This window comes from Eucalyptus grandis, chromosome 7 (assembly GCF_016545825.1).
Source record: "Eucalyptus grandis isolate ANBG69807.140 chromosome 7, ASM1654582v1, whole genome shotgun sequence".
NCBI lineage: Eukaryota > Viridiplantae > Streptophyta > Magnoliopsida > Myrtales > Myrtaceae > Eucalyptus > Eucalyptus grandis.
In genome coordinates this window covers 9,300,987-9,316,507 of record NC_052618.1, presented here as the reverse complement: position 1 = coordinate 9,316,507, position 15,521 = coordinate 9,300,987, and the positions used below count along the sequence as shown (strand labels likewise).

General features: G+C 39.3%; 1 pseudogene; it reads left to right on the top strand.

Moving 5' to 3' along the window:
* The window catches only part of LOC120295816, a 79,489-nt pseudogene that overhangs the window by 21,590 nt on the left and 42,378 nt on the right, over positions 1–15,521 (top strand).

Here is a 15,521-nt window from a genome sequence, read left to right as displayed (position 1 = left end):
TTTATAAGCATCCAGCATCACATTGATGATGACGATGACCAGGTACAGAGGGAGAGCAATTCCTCAAGTGGCCATAGAAGGCTAGATAGAAACTTGCAATAAGTTGTTTGGTGATTGACTCATTATGATACCGAGAGTTGTCTGTGATATATTATGTTGTTTATGTAATCAAGTTCTAAAACTTATTAATATTTTCCATTTGTCAAGTTAGAAAAAATTAATTGAAAGACTTGATTGTCTTAACTTAACAAGTTTTAGGATTTTATTATACTCTTTGAAAATTTTAAAACTCAATTCAACTTTTATAACAAGTTTTAAGACTTGTAGTGTACTTATCCATTCTCAAAAATTATGGAACTCAGGCAACGATCCTTTTTTTTTTTTGGGGTTAAGATTGCAGGGATATCACACTCAATAACAATAAACACTGGAAAAGATTAGGAGCATTGCCCTTTGACTTTTGAGTCCCATCCTATTTCATGAGCAACCTCGATTGGGGCCCTTTTTCACCGCTTCACTTCATCATAACCAAGCTTAATCTCATGCTTGGTCAGGCCATTTCCATGAAATGGCTTCTAATAAAATTATATCAACTCTAATCAAATCATCAGTTCTCGATTATTTTACCTGATTTTGTCTTTTGTCAATGAACTTTTGCTAATGACATTAGATTGCAAGTTTGGCTTGCGTGTTCGACAGGATGAAATTTTTAATTGGATTGATTCTCAATGGTATATGATACGGAAGGGTGATAGTACATACGTCTGGAGGAAACTTGTCAGGGCAACACCTGTTCTTATGCCACACATTAGAAGCACTAGTGGCAGTGATCAGAGCACATGTTTACCTATATTTGTATATCTCGTAATTATCCAGTAAGTGTGGTACAGAGGGATTGCTGCACCTAATGGGAACTAGTTGGATGTTCAAAGAATCCTAAACACCCCGTTGATATCCGAAAGACACTTATCTAATTAATCTTGTGAATACACATGTGTTTTGAACTACATATATAATTCTATTGGAAGAAACCGAAGGTTCTATACAAGACCCAATTTTCTTGATCAATTGCAGAACAAGTTTGTTAGATTATTTTTTTCACCTTTTTTTTTTTTTTCATTTTGTGGAAATAGAACCGCCTTTGATTTACATAGCTTTTGTCTTCTCAGTTGAAGTGCCGATGGATGAAGATATTCAGCCCCTTGATCTCAAAGGGTATAATTAGTTTACCAAGAAGAGTGAAGAATTTCTTTAATTCATGTACATTTATTTATTAATATACCTAGTAAATTTTCTATACACTCCCACCCGCACAATTGGATCCAAAAAGTAAGCTGGTAATGGGTACAAAGTCATACTAATTACATATATATATATTCCCAAATGTATAATTTGCTTTGCACTAATCTCCAATCTTGGATACTACATAAGAGACAAGTTAAAGCATAGATGGCCGAGAAAAGTTAAACTACACATGGGATTAAGTACACGAGGCAACTCTCGATTGATGAGTTGAGTGCACATGGCCGACCAATCCATTGTGGTGAAACTTGGGCACCCAATTTCAAGTACTTTAATGACCTAAAGTACTTGCCTAAATTTATTTTCACTGAAGTTGTTCATAAGAAAATTATTGAGTCATCGCTAAAGCAACACACATCGGTTTTTAGGGGTCAAGGGTCCCTTGACAACAATAGTCAATTTTTAACCATCTAAATTCAGTCCCCTAGGATAATAAATTGCGTCGATTACTCCAATGTCCATAAATTCATTATATACTCATGCCGCTTTTAAGTGTTCCAAGAAAGGCGCAATTAAATATAATTTAATATCCATAAGTTGACTCGTCTTACCTGGCTTTTGGAGCTTCTAGGCTTAAATAATCATAAAAATATAACGTAGAGATTTAGATCTTCTGAATTTGCGCCTTGATTAGTGTTCACATTGTCTTGTCTTTGCGTGGTTTCGGAGCTACCGAGGCAGGCACGTGCTGACCAAACCCATGGATCTATTTCACGTGAAATGTTGGAAGATCGATACCCTAGAAATGCTCACTCTTACCACCGGCAGTGACATTAATTTTATCTTCCCAAAAGATGCCTCTCCCGTCCTCCAATGCGCACATGCTGTCCAATGGGTAGGGACATAATTTTTTATGTTACCCAAAGATGCCCTTCCCGTCCTCCAATGCGCGCATGCTGTCCATTGGGTAGGGACATAATTTTTTGTGTTACCCAAAGATGCCCTTCCCGTCTAATTGAATATGCTTAACATCCATTGGAATATGCTCGTCCTTTTTTTATTTTTATTTTTGTCGAAAATGAAATTATTTCATTACTAGCCAGACCTGGAAGACCTCAAGAGAGGAGCGTCGACACATAACAAAGCCCAGAGGACATGACGAGGGACCATAAGCCAATTTTGTGGAAGGCGATTTAACCTCTGAGACTTCGCAGCCCAATTAGCAACTGCGTTACAGATCCCGGGGCAACGGGCTAAAGAGAGCCAGTCGATGGGCTTATAAGAGGTTTAGGCAGTCCACGATTAGAAGTCCCTTTTCCTAGGTAAAGTGATCTGGGCTAACAACAACCGCAAAGAATTATTGCCTAATTTTGGAAAAATTATTCAAAAAATCTTAAATTTATTGTACAGCAACTAATTTGAAACCTTTCAATTTTACCAATTTACTTATAAAATTTTGGTGATTTGTTAATTTAGTTATAAACTTTTTAACGAATTAGTGATGTAATTCTTCCAGCTAATTTTTGATAGGATATTACTGAAGTGTTAGTCTAATTAGCACCGGCCATCTCATGTGATGTGATTACCGCTGATGTGGATAATTTTTGTATTGATTTTATTGTTTTCTTTTCTTTTCTTCTTTTCTTCTTCGTTGAGTCGATAGGCCCGGTCATTACTTGTTGGTGGTCATCAAGCAAAACAATGTAATTATTCAATTACTTATTGGCCCTAGTAGATTGATCTCCTATAACTTATTCTCAAATATTTTATTGTTGTCCAGAATGATTGGTTCGACAGCACGAATTGAAGCATTTTTAGTGATTCCATTAGAATTTCCTATTGTAAATAGATTTATTCATATTACTCCCTTAGTTTCGATCTTTCTATAGTTGTAATGATGAAAATGTAAAAGTAAGACAGAGTGTCACCTCTTCTATTATGATATGGAAGATTGATTTTCATTTGTTAAGTACGAAAATAAATAAAAAGGGAGAGTTGGGGGCTCTCGGCCCACATTTCACGGGCCTGAAAGGGGAACAAGAATCCAACTTGAATATCTTTTATTTAGGTTCACGTATATACGTTTATACCCCATAAAATCAAAATTAAAAAGAAACTGCCGAAAAAGGCTGAAAGCATCACCTAACTGGGCGTGCACAAACATATACAATTATACATTTTCAATCCCAAGTTTGTATAATTTGTTCTATGAATAACAGAGGTTTCAAGCCACAGTAATAACTCATACAAAATTAATCTCATGAAACAATCTCCTGATCTTGCAAAAACATACACACGACTTATGCACTCTTTAATTTCACAGGATGTAATTTGATGAAGAAGCTCTGCCTTGGGTTACGTGCAAAATTTGGTTACTATTCTGAAAAAGAAACAGCGTCTTAATTTGGTCTATCATCAAAAGCAAAACAAGTTTTACTTGATGATAAAATATACTTACACATGTAATCTGAAATTTAAATAACTTGATACAATCAAATGGTCATCACGCATATATATATAGTTATTGTAGTGCCGTGATGGAAACTGCTGTTCTATTGACTATGGATATAATAAAAATTCAAGTAAAAAAAGTATCCGCTCCAAATGTAGCATACCATTCAAATTGTATACTTGAAACAGATAATTAATTTTTTTAAAAACAAAAACTCACCCTATGTAAAACGTCTCCCTGATTTACACATCATCCACTGTGTTTCTTTATGCAAAATATTTACAGCTCATCTCTGCTTTTTCGTTCTTATTATAGACCTAGGCGAAAGATTGACGATTTATGCCAGTGTAAAACATAATTTAATCTATGTTTTCCTTTTAGATACTGATACATGAATTTGTAAAATGAGAAAAAGAACATTGAAATGTCAAGTGACCATCTTTTATGGAAATAATTCATAATCGATTTCGGAAAAATCCCAATTAGGGTTGGATTTTCTTGTCCAGTGGACCAAGCCGTACTGACTAACTATCTAGCCTATCCTTGTCTAATGCATGTACTTATTTGTCATGGGAATGATGGGTTCAAAGGGAATGTCGACTTATGAACCAATGGTCTTCAATCAGCGTGAGTCCTCCCAAATTCTTACATCACGCGATGTTGAGATTTTCATTTTAATTCAATTAACCCAATCAAAATTTTATATGAGGAGTTGCCACTAGTCTTATGAGATCAGTTAGAAATTAAATGAAATATAATAGTATATCTCACTTCCTATACAATTAGAAATAATAATAATTAAAGGATGAGTAAAAGACAAAGTGCAATAAAATAATATGATATGAGTGGGGCATATAATATAACATGACCCCATTATTAAGCCCAAGACAGTAATTCCATGAGCTAAATCCAAATCGGATCCAAAATTTCTAAGAAACTAATTTTTCTAATCCTAAACTAAAACTTATAAAAGACCACAGAATGTTCTAAACCATATTTGTGCTAATCAAATGAATTAAACTAAATCTAATACTAAAATCCAACGACTTGATCAAGACCTAGTTTTCTAACTTATTTCCATTTTTTTTTTGAATTTTTTTTATTATTTCATATATATTACACTTTATATTTTCGGTCCCTCGTCTCCAGAGCACGAGTTCTGCTTCTCTCATTTCCTTTAACCTTCTCATTCATTTCCTCTTTGAATATCGGTCAACTCACTCATTTCTCCACTCACTTACAGGCACATATGCACAAACACTCACCCAAGACCTCACTGCTCGTTCCTCTTCTCATACCTTTCAACGTTTATTCATGGCTGAAAGCTTTATTAGATGGGCTTAAGGCCCGTCCGCCCATGCTGGGCCCAGAAACCCCGGCCCACGGGAATAAGGCCCGTGGAAAGAGGGAGGTATAAAAGGGAAGAGAGAGAAAGTAATTAACGTTAATTCAGAATTACGTTTTCTCTCCCGCGTTTTCTCTCCCAAAAGGACAGTAGGCATACGGCTTCCAATTTCTTCCCTTCAAGGCTTCATCGGATCGATTCGACCGGATTCTCTTCCTCCATTGGCATTTGGTGTTTAATCTGTGGCTAATAAGGTACGCTCGAATCCGTGGTGTGCTTTACAATCGGTGATGCGTGGTTTTTCCCGGGCTTCGTCTTCCGCATTGATTTAGGGGTTCGATTTAGTATCGAATCCGTGTTTTTCGGGGATCAGTCATTCCCAACATTGGTATCAGAGCCCGCTTTCACGTTTTCCCGATCAATTTCATGTTCTTTGATTGAGTTTTTGCGAAGAAACTTTCGGCCGTACGGATCAGGACAAAAATCCCGACACCCGAGCGTTCTAATGCCTTTTACTGAGTTTTCGTATGTCGAAACTGTTTTATCAAAAGAGGGGGAGAAAGAATACGTCGAGACGAGTCCGGGGACAGGTTGTGCGCCGCCGGGCGACGCCACACGCGCCCACACGCGGCCGGGCGCTGCGCGTGGGCGCGGCGTGCCGAAGCGCGGCTCGCCCGGCTCGTGCGGCGCACGCCGTCGCGGGCGAACCGGTGCGCGCACCGCCGGCCGGGCGAGCCGGCACGCGCCGGCCCGCGGACCGACGCGTGCGACGTTAGCATGACGTCATCCAACGGTCAATAACCGCTAGGGTGACGTCATCGATGACGTCAGCACGGCGACCCGACCCGACCCGCGCGAGACCCGGCACGCGCGCGGCACGTGCCGGATGACGTCTGCGTGACGTCATCCCGCGCACGCGCACGGCACGTGCCGTCGGTTCGCGCGAACCGGGCCCACCGGCCCGACCGGTCCGACCGTTCTTTCGGACCGACCGGTCCGACGACCGTTGACCTCCGTTGACCGGTGACTGTTGACCATCGTTGACCGACAACCGTTGACCGTTGACTTTGACCGTTGACCGTTGACCCGGGGAAAAAAAAAAAAAAAAAAAAAAGGAGAGGAAAAGAATGTGTTTCTTTTTCAATTAAGTCTATGTGGATTATAATGTGATCCTTTATTTATTCTGCATTTGTTGCGGGAACAATGCCTCCCGAGGTTGCGCACACCTATTCGCGCGATTCCGATGAACAAAAGGATAGTGTCTAAGTTGATAGGCGGCGGCCCGATCATCGATGGGAGAGAGGTGACTTAATTGATCATGTCCTTGAAGTCAACGGGAAGATTCAACAGGTTATATGGAATTGTCGTCCTATGTCACGGTCGAGAGATGGTGCGATTTTTCATAAACACTATTCCACGAATGGCAAGATGTGTTGAATCGCATATGGGATGTCAACGGAGCTGCTTCCTATAAGAAAATTGTGATGGATTTTGTAAATGAATATTATTGTATTGTTTCAAGGGAAAAGATCAAGAAATTGAACAAAAGAGGATCTTTCCGGTTCGTGTGTCTTTGACTCGGTGTTAGTTGTATTGGGTGATATGTGTTAAGTGTGATTTGTGGACATATTATGTAATGATTACTACCTAATTGTGTTAATTGAAAGCATTATTGTTTTTTATTGGATGTTCTATTATATATTGCTTTCTTTTACTGCTGATTGCTGTGGGTAGTTATAGAAGTTTTTGTAACTTCATAGAATTGATTTTGCATATGACAATCATATTAATGATAGTTTTAAGTTAGGATTTTTTGAGGATGATTGGAAACGTAGTGACCTTTTGATTCTAAAGCCTTACTTAAAATTATTCATTAATATGATAGGTCTATGTAAATAGGGATGCATAAATGATAGGCATTAATTATTCGTGCATGTATGTCTGATGTGTTAAGAACAATGGTTCAGCAACTAAGAATGTAATTGCTGATATGAACGGCTACAATTGTGAAATATTGAATGTGAAGATTCAATATGTGCTGGAAAAGCAAGAAGCACTAGAAGCTCTTGACCATGTTATGGAAGATCTTGAGAATGTTGTGCGCCACCTTGAGCTGGTAGAGGACCACTTAACGGCATGTGAGCTGAGAATAGATATTTACAATACTGGTTCTAGCTCATAAAGGGTTTTGAGCTCTAAGCGCAAGTGTATTGATTCGTTCAATATGTGGGAATGCAAAGGATCAAGTCCTTATTGCAAGAGATCAAGAGTTAACCAACACAAGAGAGGAAAACGTCCTCAAGTGAAGAAAATGTCAAGAGTGAAATGTTACAACCGTGACAAGAAGGGTCACTATGCTCGCGATCGTCGTGAGCCAAAGAAGGTAAACACCTCTTGTACATTTGAGAACTTTGATTATGTGTCAAGTTCTGAATTATTGGCTGAATCCAATCCTTTGTGGACTGTAGATTCAGGAGCAACAGACGATGTAGCGAAGGATAAAAGATCCTTCGTGGAATTCCGACGATACCAATTGGAACTAAGTGGATCCATATTGGAAACAACTCCAGAGCTGAAGTTAAAGGGATTGGCACCTGCCAATTGAACATTCATGGTGGACGCATCTTGATGTTCTATATGCTTTGGAGATTCGTCGAAATTTAAATGTCTGTTTTGGTGTTGGTTAAGATTGGTTTTTATATGAACTTCCATAATAAATGTGTAGATTTGTATTTGGATACAAACTACTATGGTTGTGGTCACTTTCTGGATGGTTTTATTGTACTAAATGTTGACTATGGTGATGTCAATATCTTATTCCCTTGTTTCACGTCTTCAACCTTATATGATAATGATGTGAATATGGTGGCATGCTAGACTTGGTCATATGGGCCAACAACATATGAATAGACTAGCCAAAGAGGGCTTGTTGGGCAATATTGAAAAAGTCGATTTGTCCATATGTGAGCATTGCCTAGTAGGGAAAATGACAAGGAAACAATTTGGAAAAGGTAAAAGAGCTGAATTTTCTCTGCATTTAATCCATTTGGACATCTGTGGTTCAATGAATGTGAGAGGAAGGCAAGGGGCTGTTTACTTCATCACTTTTAATAGATGATTATACTCAACTCTGATGTGTCTATTTGATTTCTCATGAATTTGAAGCATAAGTTGTTTCAGAAGGTTTATGAACCTAACAGAAAATCAATTAGACAAGAAAATAAAAGCATTTAGATCCGATCGAGGTCGATAATATTTATCTGATGAGTTCAGAAAAATTGTGTGATGAAAAAGGAATAGAAAGACAGTTGTCTATTCCATATACTCCTCAACAAAATGGTGTTGCAGAGAGAAGAAACAGAACCCTACTGGAAATGGTTAGGTCCATGATGGTGTATGCTAACTTACATATCACTTCTTGGAGTGATTCGTTGTTAACTGCTGCCTAAATACTTAACCGGGTGCCTTCCAAATCAATTAGTTCCACTCCATATGAGTTATGGATAGGTAGAAACCGGACTTAAGTTTACTTAAGCCATGGGGTTATGCTGCCTATACTCATATGTCCTCTCACAAGTTTGGGAAATTGAGTCCCAGATAAAAGTAGAGTATTTTAATGAGATACTCCGAACACTCGAAAGGGTATGTGTTCATAGGTGAGCAGAAAAGTGGGAGAATAACTGAATTTTGAATCACGGGATGTCACATTCTTAGTGGATGAATTTCCTAAGAAGGGCGAAATAGGGGAAGATTACTTCCTATTCGAAACCTTGGATCAAAATAATGATGTTAGTGGAGTTCGTCCAAGTGGGAGTAATATGAGATGTGATGAATTGAATTCAACTCATTCTCAATTGCAACCACCTGATGTGACGACATCATCATTACCTAATCCAAGTGGGAGCATAATGGGGAATGATGTGCTAAGTGTACAATCTCCCATACGGTGAACAAGTCGCCAAAGTATTCCCCGTCGACGTTTTGACATTGAAGGGGAAACTTTTATGATTGCTCCATAAGATAAGGATGAGCCAAGAAATATTAATGAGGCTCTAAATTGCCCTAGTAAGGAAAAATGGATTGATGCAATGGAAAAGGAAATGGAGTCAATGAAATCAAACCAAGTTTGGGAACTGGTTGATCTGCCAAAAGGATGCAGAGCTATTGGGAACAAATGGGTTCTCAAAATAAAGCGAAAGGCTGATGGCTCGATTGAAAGGCATAAGGCTCGCCTTGTAGCGAAGGGGTATAATCAACAGGAAGGAATTGATTATGAAGATACATTTTCTCCTGTAGTGAGATTTACCTCGATTCGCATTATTTTGGCAATAGTGGCTAGTCTGGATCTTGAGTTACATCAAATGGATGTAAAGACTATTTTTCCTCAATGGAGAATTAGAGGAAGAAATACATATGGAACAACCTGCTGGTTTCATAGTGAAAGGCCAAGAAGAAAAAGTATGTCGACTTTTGAGGTCGATATATGGTCTTAAGCAGTCGTCAAGACAATGGTGTATACGATTTTATAATGCCATAATGGCATATGACTTTACAATGATAGATGAGGATCATTGTGTATATATCAAAAGATCCAATGATCAATTTGCGATCATATCATTATATGTTAATGATATACTAATTGCCGGAAGTAATATGGAGTTTGTCAATACAATCAAAAGTTGGTTGTCTTCCAATTTTGAATTGAAGGATATGGGATATTAAACCCATAGACACTCCTATTACAAAAGGTGAAGGATTGAACCATAGACTGTGTCCAAGGACTCCACAAGAGAAGGAACAAATGAAACATGTTCCTTATGCTAGTGCTGTTGGGAGCTTGATGTACGCTATGATGTGTACAAGACCTGACGTGTGTTTTACAGTTGGAATGGTGAGTAGATACCAATCCAATCCAGGTCCAGCACAATGGAAAGCCGTTAAGAGAATACTGAGGTATCTAAAGGGAACTGCTGATTATACGTTGAGTTATTAAGGAAATGATCTGCAACTCAAATGCTATTCTAATGCTGATTGGAGAGGAGATTTAAATGAAAGAAAATCTACCTCTGTTTTGTTTTCTTACCGAATGATGGCACCATCTGTTGGAGCAGTAAGAAACAAAAGTGTATAGCCTTATCCACGATGGAAGCTGAGTTCGTGGCATTATCAGCAGCAGTACAAGAAGCAGTTTGGCTTAAGAGATTCTTGGATCATTTAGGTGTTATTGAGAAAGCTGCAAATCCATTGTTGGTTAACTGTGATAGCCAAGCAGCTATAACGTACACCAAAGATCCAAAGTATCATGGCAAGACCAAACATATAGATACCAAGTATAATTTTGTAAAAGATATGATTGCACGAAAGGATGTGAACTTACGGTACATATCTACGCATAGAATGGTAGCAGATCCTATGACAAAGCCAATACCTAGAGATGTGTTTTGTGGTCATGTAAAATCTCTAGGATTGCGTAGAGTCTGATGTACTGAATTGTAATTTCCCTGAGTTGTTCACATTTATGAAATTTTGTTTTTCATTGATTAATGCCTATGAATCTTTGTATGATCTTTATGCATCTTAATACTCAGTGTATTACTTTAAGTTAGGAAAGTATGTCGGACAGATATGAGATTAGCCCACTCACACGGGTAATCGCCTCTATTTACTGTGTGATAAATAGAGATGAGACTGTTTTTAAGCTTATTATCTAGGTGATAATCGAGAGCTCAAGCTTAAAACACGTATGTCGCCTTAACTGGGTGTTAAGATGAGGACATAATACTTATTATGTCCGAGAGTAAAATACCCCACATTTTTTACTTTATCTGTCTATGATGCCAGATGTGAGTTCTATGAATTTTGTGATTGAGTAGATATGTGAACTCAAGTTAGACATTAGGTATGTCTCGAACTATCATCTGTACGGTATTGAAAAGTGCAGACATACGCTCCATGGGAAAGGAGTTAATACCGTAATACGTATTTCATACTACGTATGCATAAGACGACCAATAAGAGTGGCAAAAAGTTTGATCTCAACTTTTATGACGTGTGAGACTCTTGAGGAAATGAGTTCCTCAATTCTTAGTCCCCTCAGGACTCTTACTTATTCTCAAGATTTCTATTTAGTGTTTGCTATCTTAGGGTGTTGCTAATGGTCATGTGATGATTCGATCTAATGGGGCATTTCTAGAAAAGCAAGCTGGACTGAAATTGAGAGTTTGAAGGAAAGAGGAAGATCGATTTTTGGAGAATCACATTGTGGTTTTGTATTCACTGGTCGACCAATTATGACTGTCTTTGTGATAATTATAATTGTGAATACAATATATATATATATATATATATATATATATATCATGTTTAAAAGAGATCAAGGGAGATATAAATGTGATCGATCGATCTAGGGTACTGCATACTAAATCTACTCGAAGTGTGACGCCCATTATGAGCTGCTATATATTCCTAGAGATGTATAGCAACGAGCTCTCAAAGTATGTTGGTCGCACGGATTATTCACCAGTATGAATGTTGAAGAGAGGTAAAGAGAATCCTGTTCGGCCCACCATGTGCGAGTGGGAGATAAAAGCTTTATTAGATGGGCTTAAGGCCCGTCCGCCCATGTTGGGCCCAGAAACCCCGGCCCACGGGAATAAGGCCCATGGAAAGAGGGAGGTATAAAAGGGAAGAGAGAGAGAGAAAGTAATTAACGTTAAATCAGAATTACGTTTTCTCTCCCGCGTTTTCTCTCCCAAAGGACAGTAGGCATACGGCTTCCAATTTCTTCCCTTCAAGGCTTCATCGGATCGATTCGACCGGATTCTCTTCCTCCATTGGCGTTTGGTGTTTAATCTGTGGCTAACAAGGTACGCTCGAATCCGTGGTGTGCTTTACGATCGGTGATGCGTGGTTTTTCCCGGGCTTCGTCTTCCGCATTGATTTAGGGGTTCGATTTAGTATCGAATCCGTGTTTTTCGGGGATCAGTCATTCCCAACAATGGCAAAGAACGAATCCATCCAACGTAAGACCTTTCAGCCTACCGACCGATTCACGAGTAAAACAATATCCAAATCCAGTGAACATAACTCGTCAGATGCCAACAATTTCATGACCTCTAGATTCCACTATGCTACTTATGGCATAAGTTGACATGCTTTGGTCATCCTGAGAATTGATTAACAAGAATATATCAGGATCAGAGACAGCATGTGAGGATGGATTTGAACAACAATCGAGTAGACATGGCATATCGACGTCTCAGCCATAGGCTTAAATCACTGGAAGCAGATACGCTGCAAATGAATTGAACATGTGTATTATACAACCATCATTCCAGACTAGGACATGAGAATGCTTCTCGAATTTGCACACGAACTTCCTTTCGGCATTTTAACGAACATATGGTGATCGGTTCAAACAAGAGATCAAATCGCAACATGAAAGCAATTATTGCAATCCAAGTTTATCACAACAGCATCAAAATTAGTACAGATCATTAAAAATCCTAAAATTGAAGGATATATCGCAGAAATCTCAACCGGAATTCTTAGCCTGTACTTTGTACAAAAGAATGACAAAAAACAGAGCATTGAGAATTTACCAACTCCTCTCTCTCATTAACCTCTCCACGAGATTGTTGCCAATTGTACTTCTCATTTCAAGCCACAGTGAATTTCAGTCTAGAGTGTCAATCACGATTTTAATTTAATTTCTCAAAGCATTCTTTTTCGTTTCGTAATATTAGTTTCAACTTCAGCTCTAAAACTAAAGTCGATGGCTCGCATGACAATTGTGAAGTTACATGTTTTTTTTTCACAAGTTACACACGTCTAAATGAGAGATGAAAGGTTGAAAATATTTAAGCGATAGAAAACAAAACGCTAAACTAGTAAGGATAGGAATTTTCATTCGTACCACAATGCCGATAATGGCAACAAAACGAATTTATAGTGCAATCAATCTTGAGATATCCCAATGCGTTTCCCAGTTGCAGCAAAAATTTAAGAAATAAAATAAACTGTCCATAATCTAGATCGATTCTCCAAAGGTTCTTTTGAACCGCTCCTCTACATCTTCCATACATTCATTCGCACCAAAATGCCGATAACGGCGACCCCTATCACTTCATCATTTCTCCATCTATTCTCGCATCTTCACACGACATGTTTCTCGATCCTTTTTCATATTTCCATTTCAGGCAAGGACAATAATGCGATTCGAGAATGAAATTCCATGACCAAATAGACATAACATAGTGACGGAGACAAGGAAAATATGAGAGGGATGGGGTGAATCCGTGACGCATGACAGAGAGGTAAATGGATAAAAACTCTCTCCTCATCTCATCTAATCCATCCGTCCACTCATTGTCTTTAATCATAAATGTTCATTATCAAACCGCTTGATCTTCCCCCCATAAAATAATTAAAAAAGATATATCATATTCCATGGAAAGAAGCGATAAAATGATGGACAAAATGTCAATAGAACAGGGATCGGCATCGTCTATTCTTTGACAGAAATAAATATCCAATAAGAGACAAATGAGGACTAGAATGATTTGCGCCTAGAACTTGTCAATCTATCAACGTTTCATCCATCTCGTGCGCCATATACCCTGTCATGCCAACAATGAAGTCCGCATTTGGACGTTACAATGAAAAATATAATTATTTCAGAAAGTGGGAATTCAAGGTTGTTGACACCTAAATTTTGACGATTTAGTTTATTTATTTATTACATGGGAAATTAGGGGTTAATTTTTATTAATTGCATAGCATATAGATTTATATTTGCATTTATTTTGTTATTTGCATTTTATCTATTGGACCGGTGGCGGATGAATTCGAATTTAGATGGATCAGGCCCACGAAGCGAGCAGGTTGGCCCAAGCCCGTGTTTCTTTTAATAATTAAAAATTATCTCATGGGAATATAATATTTTCAAATTTTTCCGGATATGAATCTTTTGAATAGGGCACATGTGTGAAAAAATATTGTGACTTATCTTTTTCGAGATTTGGATTTCGAGAAAATATTTATCGTAATCTCGAATTTTTATCAATAGTGATTAGTTGGTTAAAATATATTACAGATGTAGATTTGAAGGGGAAATCTAAAACTTATCCCCTACCCCCTATAAAAGCAACAAGTGTACGAAGGGGGAGAGGGGAGCTTCTCTGGAAAAATTTCAGAAAAGAAAAGAAAAGAGAAGGCAGAAAGTACAGAGGGGGAAGAGAAAAAGAACGTGAGAGAGAGAGAGAGAGAGGAGAAAAGTAAAAAGCAGAGGTGATTTGACTCCTACTGTTCATCATCTTCCCCACTTTCGCTGCCCCAATCGCGTTTCTCTTCACGCGCGCTGCGCTCACACCGCCGGTCTCCACCAGCCATCGCCGCGCCAACTCGACGACCCGTGAAGCTCCGCCGCGCCCGAGCCCCGCTCCGAGCAGCAACGCAGCCACGCCTTAGCCGGTGATTCGCCGCAGCCCGCACCGACCCACGACGGTCCGGCAGTCGCCCCGCCGCACCTCCTCCGCGAGCAAACCGCGACGCCGCAGTCCCGAGCGGCCGCCGCACCGCCGCGCCCCGCAACCCTCGCCATCCGACGCTGCGACACAAATGCGCAACCCGCGACCCAGCGAGATCCCGAGCCGGTTCGCCGTACCCCCGCGAAATTGCTGCTTGCCTCACCGATCCGCTCCACTGGACCGACGAAGCCCACCGCGCCTCAACCGATTTCCGTCCCCGATCTGCCGCTCCGGAGCTGCTGCCCGACGCCGTTGCTCACCCTCTCGCCGGTGCCCGAACGCCGATTGCTTCGCCCGTGCCGCCCCGTCCCGCTTGACCCGTGACCGATTCTTGTAGTTGCGTCCACCAGCCACCGAGTCCCTTCGCCGGAGCTCCAACCACCGTGACCTCCGTTGACGGTGACCCACCACCACAGCCACTGCCCTTGCGGACTAATCAACCAGCTTCCCGATCCCTTTGCTTCGGTGACCAGCCTTGCACGAGCAAGCTTTGTGGGAAAATAAAAGAAAAAAGGAAAATTAGGTAGTTTATTTATTTATTTATCTTTTTTTGAAGTCTTTATTATTTTTCCTTTATAGTTTTTAGTAGACTTGTTCCTTAAACGTATGATTGATATTCCGACATGAAAAAGTCCCTCAAGCTAGGGATTGATAGTCCGATTTTCGCGCCCGAAATCCGACTCGCAATCCCTTACAAAAATCGACAATCCAATCTCAAGCCCGAGATTCGATTCGCAATTTAATTTTAAAATTGGTCAACCCGATCTCATGCCCGAGATATGGTTCGCCAATTTTTGGATATCAATCTTATCTTATTTGATTTGCTATCGTTAAGTTGGTTGAGTCAAATCTTATTTTCGTAAAATAAAAAAAAAAAAAAAATCTTAATTAGGATTAGGTTTGTTGTTATCTTGCATATTTAAGATTGCAATCTTATTTCGAATTTTTAAATAAA